A 6240-nucleotide genomic window follows, 5' to 3' on the forward strand; every position below is an offset into this window, starting at 1 on the left:
AATGTATTTATACCTGATAGTATTTGAAGTTATTTGAGATTCTGAAAATTCCTGCAGAGAACTTCCAAAACCTACTGTCATTCCTAGAAAATTAAACTTCTCATTTCCAGTCCTGATGAAGGTCCATAAAGTTGTCTTCTTCACTCCTAATGAGTTATTTCTGCATTAGGAATGAAGGTGTCTGAAATACTGAATAATATGTTAATGTACTTAGTGCATTCATGGGCAATCCTAGTATTTCAAGAGATTCAGAACACCAGGAATTAAGTACAACAAGAATGAGTGATGTGTTTAAAACTAATTTTAAATGTAAAAATAGCTGGGGTGGGATTGAAACTCTAGTTTAAAAATAATAAATTCAACTATTTTGGTCAAAGAAATTATTGTGGAGGCTAGAAATTATCTTGTAAAATGAATTTAGCAATTCAACTAGGAAAATTTGTCATTAGAAAGACATTATTTGAGCTTCATATACTTATCTTCCTTTTCACCTCCAAATTTTTGCTTGATTTTATTTTTGTGTGCTTGTTAGCACTTCTCTCACTTCATAGTAGGCCTTAATCCCAGAAGTTAGCTTAACTAGCTCATGAGTCTGTTTGATCCAAAGAATTTTTCTTCTGTTACCTTTGACAAGTTTATTATCAATAGATTAAACAGAGGGAACCGAAGAAATGTGTTAGTGTTACAACAGACACAGGAGGCACAGGAACTCCAGGATTCTTTTCCCTGTATTTATCATAAGAACTCCGAGAAAGTTGAAAGCCCAGAACTACAACTTGAACTAGAAATACATTTAATATCTTGCTATGTACCACTGCCACATCACTCTGAAGTCCATTATCTAATCAATTACCCAGGAAACATGTTTCAGTAACTGTGTCTTTTCTCTCCCCTTAAGAAGGAATCAGAAATGTGAGAAACACTTGGCTGCAATCATCTTATTCAGTGCATGTCTTAAGTTCAGCAGCACAAAAAGAGCACGTCATTCTGATGATCTTTCTGTTGTTCTCTCTACCTGGGTGGCATCAAATCCACTCCAAGGCCAAATGCTGGCCCTATTCTTCAAAGCTTTGAAAGAACTAGGCCATGACTCCTTCATACCTGCTGCTTACTCTGCCCCAGTGTGGCAGCTGTAGTCTTAGTAACTGTGACAGACGGAGACCAGGGTTAAGATCTTGGCAACTGCCTTTGTCTGCTTTACAGACAGAAAATTTCTTTTCATCAAAAATTAGAAAAGGTTCTGGACCATGGGACCTTACAAGTGAAAGTGAAGATCCATCTCGTTTCATTTGCATAGATGCAGTCACCTCTGAGTGACCCAACAGTATTCCCTTGGAGTATAAGACAAGGGAAAAATATGTTATTTTCAGATTATGTAAGCAGAGTGGTTAATTTCAGTCCTCTGACTGCTTTGCTATAAAAGACTGTTAGTGCTGAGAATCTATACTGATGGATTTAAAATATACCCAGAGATTAGATAAAATACCTTAGATAAACTGCTTATACTTCCATTTAATTTTCATACCAAACATACTCCTGCAAAAAAACACATTCCACCGGGAAATTAGTTCATCAAGACAAAAAGCATGCTGTGGCCATTAGCTGTTTCCCAGTTTCATCTTTTCACTGCCTCTCAACCACTCAAGCTCCAGATCCACAGAGTTTCTTTACCACTCTTAGCACCATTCTTTACTACAGATGATCGATAAGTTTCTGCTTGTTCTCACCTGACTCTGTCACAGTATCTTGTACTGTTACACTAATTTTATAAATATGCTCATATAAGCAAAAGTTAAAGAACTTCCTCCATTGATTTTACTTAAAATAGTATGAGATTTCCTTATATGTACTTTGCTCTCTATGTTGTTTGTTTCATGTCATCTTGTCATTGCAAATACAGTTTAAGCAAGTCTATGTTTCTGCAGCTTGTAAATTTTAGCTGTTTACAGGAAAATCTTGAACCTCACACAATTATTCCTCAACAGAATGAGCCACAAGTAATATAGGACTTCATCTGCTTTTTTTTCTGTTTAATATATTTCTGTAACTTTTTATCATGTCAGAGGCTAGAAGAATTTCCAAATTCATTATCAACAGTGTGTGAGCATAACATGGACCCTTGCAGGGAGGGGAAGAGGGGGGGTCCTCTGTCTTTCTTGCATGTATATCAAGTCCTCTCGTTTTAAGACTCAGTGAGTTTTTCTCAAGCCCTATGACTGTTCATTTATTCACAGCAAATAAATTACTTCTTTCTTAGTGGAAATTGCAATTTAAGCAGACAGTACATTGCCTTAGTTTTCAGTTGCTTTCACTATTTTTACATGACATAATCTGTCATCAAAAATATATTTACATTTTTTATATCATCAGCTGCCAGGTTTCCTCTGTACTCTTTTGCATGTGAGAAGGACTGGGGGTACCTACCTCAGCTTAATTAACTCCACCTGGCTTGAGACGCTCCCTTTCAACAATCTGCCTCAATGCCATTATACAGGCACAGCAGGAGAAAGCCACAAATCTAGTGAAATTAAATCACTCTCCATAGAAACATCTTGAACAATAGCATGAGAACATGGAGCCAACCAATCGTGTTCAGGCACATGGAACTTGTAACAAAGACAAGTGTATGGCAGCAGCAGCAGCAGCAGCAACTAATACGAAAAAGGAAAAACATGTTAGCTTCAAAATGGAATTTATTGTCTAGCAAAAGATTTAGTGATTATTTCAACCCAAGTCTCTACTCCCTCCCAAGCTGTTGCAAGAAAGTCTTCCCCAGTTCTTGAAGAGAAAAAAATTGTGAAGTGACTCACCTTTTGCAAATGATATGTACTTCGGGCATGATCCAGGCCTATGTCAAGCACCACTAAAGGGCTACACTGTCCCCAAGAGGGCTCAGAATGTCAGGGTCAAGGCTCTACTCTTACTGAATCAATGCCATTTTTTGCTTTGCTTTCAGTGGTTCAAGAGTGAAGAAGAGCAAACATAGATTATATTTTTCTGGTTTCACAAGGAGAGGAAGAGGTCTTATCCTTCTAAGTGGAGAATGCTACTGTGAGTTGCAAGATAAATATACTTACAGGAAAAAAAAATGTCCTGGTAGTCCTGGTATTGTGTTATTTCTAAAAATGGTTTTCATAAATCTAATTGCAGAATAAAAGAAGAAAACATTTTCAAAATGAATGAGCAAACCTGAAGTCTTCTCTTTGAAATAAGTATGGAAACTTCCAGGTTCCAAAGCTACATTTCCCAAAGCTACAGTGAAGCTGTTTAACATCTATGCACACATGCACACAGATGCACACTCACGCACACACAAAAAAAAGAATTGGACAAAAAGGAAGATTTTTGCCAGTAAGACACATTAAAGGCCAAATTCTGCAAGCCTTTCTCACAGTAATGCCCTCAGTAAGTAGGGCATTACTGTTCCAGTAATCCTATTGATCTCACTAGGACAGCTTCAGAGTAAAAAACTGGTCAATATAAGCAGGTTGGTAGATTTTGTCTCTAAATTATCATCTTCCTTACATTCTATTTCTACAGGTCAGTACTGTTCCTTGCCAAATGTTTAAAGAAATAATTAGTAAATTTTTTCTTTGCTAAATTCTCAGAGCAGTAAATACTGTGAACATTAGTTTGCAGCATATATTTCTAATTGCAAAATTATATCCTTTTAGAATGTATCCATTATGAAAAATGTTATTTTATGTCTTTGTATTCTTCACGCCAGCAGAATCCTGAAAGGGAAAAGGATGAGAGGTATATGATTTTCACAAGATATCTACAAATAATTTTTATCTTATAGTCCATTTTTTTATTCTTTTATCATTTTTTAAAATATGCTTTTATTATGCAATGTATGCTTATATTTTTTTAATAGTCTTGATTTTGGAGTGATATTTTTTCCCTTGAGGGAAAATCACAAATTTCTATCATGAATACTCACAGCTACAAATATACCATTAACCAAAATCTCATATCTATAACTTAGAAACTGAAAGATAGTGAATAGTGAATGTTTGGCTCAATAAATTTTAACTTTTCAATGTTTATGAAAAGCAGACACAGTAAATGAGTAAACAGCTGAAAGAAAGCCTGCTTTCAATGCAGAAAAGGAAAACACATCACTTTTAGTTCAGCTCTAGTAAGAGCTCTCAGAATCAGGGTGGTATAGAATCACACAAGAAAAATTTATGTATTTCTAGCCTGAATGTATATAAAGACATTGATTTGACATCAATGAATTAATTTATAACAGAATTTTTATCAAGAAGTTTAATAGAATTTTGTAAGTTAATGTACAGCAAATTGCATGAGCTGTAATAGCCATCAGTAGCTATTACTACTGCAATGAAGGAAGGGGTTTTACAACAATATGTATATTAAATCTGGTTTTAATATCTGTTATGATTTGTTGTTGTGTATTGCCTAAGGCCTATCTCTTCTGCACAGTTTCTTTTGCCTCAGTGTTCTTTTGCTAATGTCGAATCATTTAAGACAACACTGAAACACATGTAAAGTACCTACATGAATAAATTTAATATTTAATGGTTCAATGCCCTGACCTTTGAGATTACAATACAGGACAAGGAGCACACTTAGCTAAACATAGAGGCAAGTGGGTGTGCATATCCTGAGTGAAGTACTTCAGAAGGGAGAAGCAAAGTCAAGTTAGAACAAATACTCTAGTCCCTGAAGGCCTGCTGCTGGAATCAAATTATAGGCTTGGACTATCACAATTTATTCCTCAAAAAAAGTCATGCTGCACAAGAATATATCATCCACTTGGATAAACAAGTTACAAAGAGCCAAGTGTTAAGCAGTGAAGTGTCAATCAGGCAAAGTGGGTTTCTCAGATGCACACACATGCAGCCTGCACACAGACTACATGCACTATCTCACCCCTGGGATCTTATTGCACAACTCATATTTGCCTTAAAGTGAAAACTAGCCAATAAATTAGTTTTCAAGAACCACTAATGCTCCAAGACTCCCTTTCGTTTTACAAGCAATTGTCTGACTACACTAGGAGCCCTAACTCTTCTTATCAGGGCATAGTGTTATTTTTGAATGCACCAAATCTGCCTTCGGAAGAAGATTGCAAACTCTTAGAACCCTAAAAAAAACCACAGATTGAACTAATTTTTCATAAAGAAGAAAAAAAAAAATTTCACTTGTCCAGTAAGAGTCATTGTCACCTTCATAACTTTACTTGTGATATAGTTCCATAAATTTATATTAGTTGAGGACCTATAAATGCTGTGCTTTAAATGGTACAGTATTTGTTATGTATCACACAAGATTGTTTTTATGGACTTTAATCACACCACACAGTACAATACATCTTTCTTTTATCTATTTGAAGAAGGAATTCTTTATGCTTTTCTAAGTTACACAAATTAGTATGCTTTCTGAAGAACAAATTATACAAGTCAATTAGTGTGCTTGTTACCCTGAACATGAGGAAAATGTACTTCAGGCTATATTTTCATATGATAACTGAAATAATAAAATCATAGAATTATGGAATTATAGAATGATTTGGGTTGGAAGGGAACATTATCTAGTCCCAACTCCTCTTCCTTGGGCAGGGACATCCTCTGCTACACCATGTTGCTCAATGCCCCATCCAACGTTTTGTTCCTGTAAGCCCCCTGCAGGTGATGGAACATTGTCATAAGGTCTCCAACAAAGCCTTTGCTTCTCCATGTTAAACAACCCCAACTCTCTCAGCCTGTCCTCATAGGAGAGGTGCTTCCTCACTCTCCTCTAAACTTACTTCAACAAGTCCACATTGGTCTTATGTTGGGGTACCCAGAGCAGTAATCAGATGGGGTCTCATGAGTGGAGTAGAAAGGCACAGAATCCCTTCCCTTGCCCTGCTGGCCATGCTGCTTTTGGTGCAGCCCAGTATATGTTTGTCTTTCTGGGCTGCAAGTGCACATTGCTGTCTATATTGACCTTCTCCTTAGCCAAATCCTCTAAGTTCTCAAATTCCCTCTCCTCAGGGCTGCTCTCAATCCATTTTATCTCCAGCCTGTATTTGTGCTTGGGATCTCTCTCTTGGGCTCTCTGACTTAATCAAGACACACTGATGACAATTTTGTGATTCATTGTGCTTGCTTATTCACCATTCCCTGCTCTTAGTCATGTTTTATGTCTCTGTGTTTGGCCATTTTGTCACAGTGTATTTGACCATGTGATAACCATTTCCACCCTTTTAGTATGGAAAGAAGCTATTGG

Source organism: Agelaius tricolor, unplaced genomic scaffold, assembly GCF_023055355.1.
Source record: "Agelaius tricolor isolate 1412-34295 unplaced genomic scaffold, bAgeTri1.0.p SCAF_45, whole genome shotgun sequence".
Lineage (NCBI taxonomy): Eukaryota > Metazoa > Chordata > Aves > Passeriformes > Icteridae > Agelaius > Agelaius tricolor.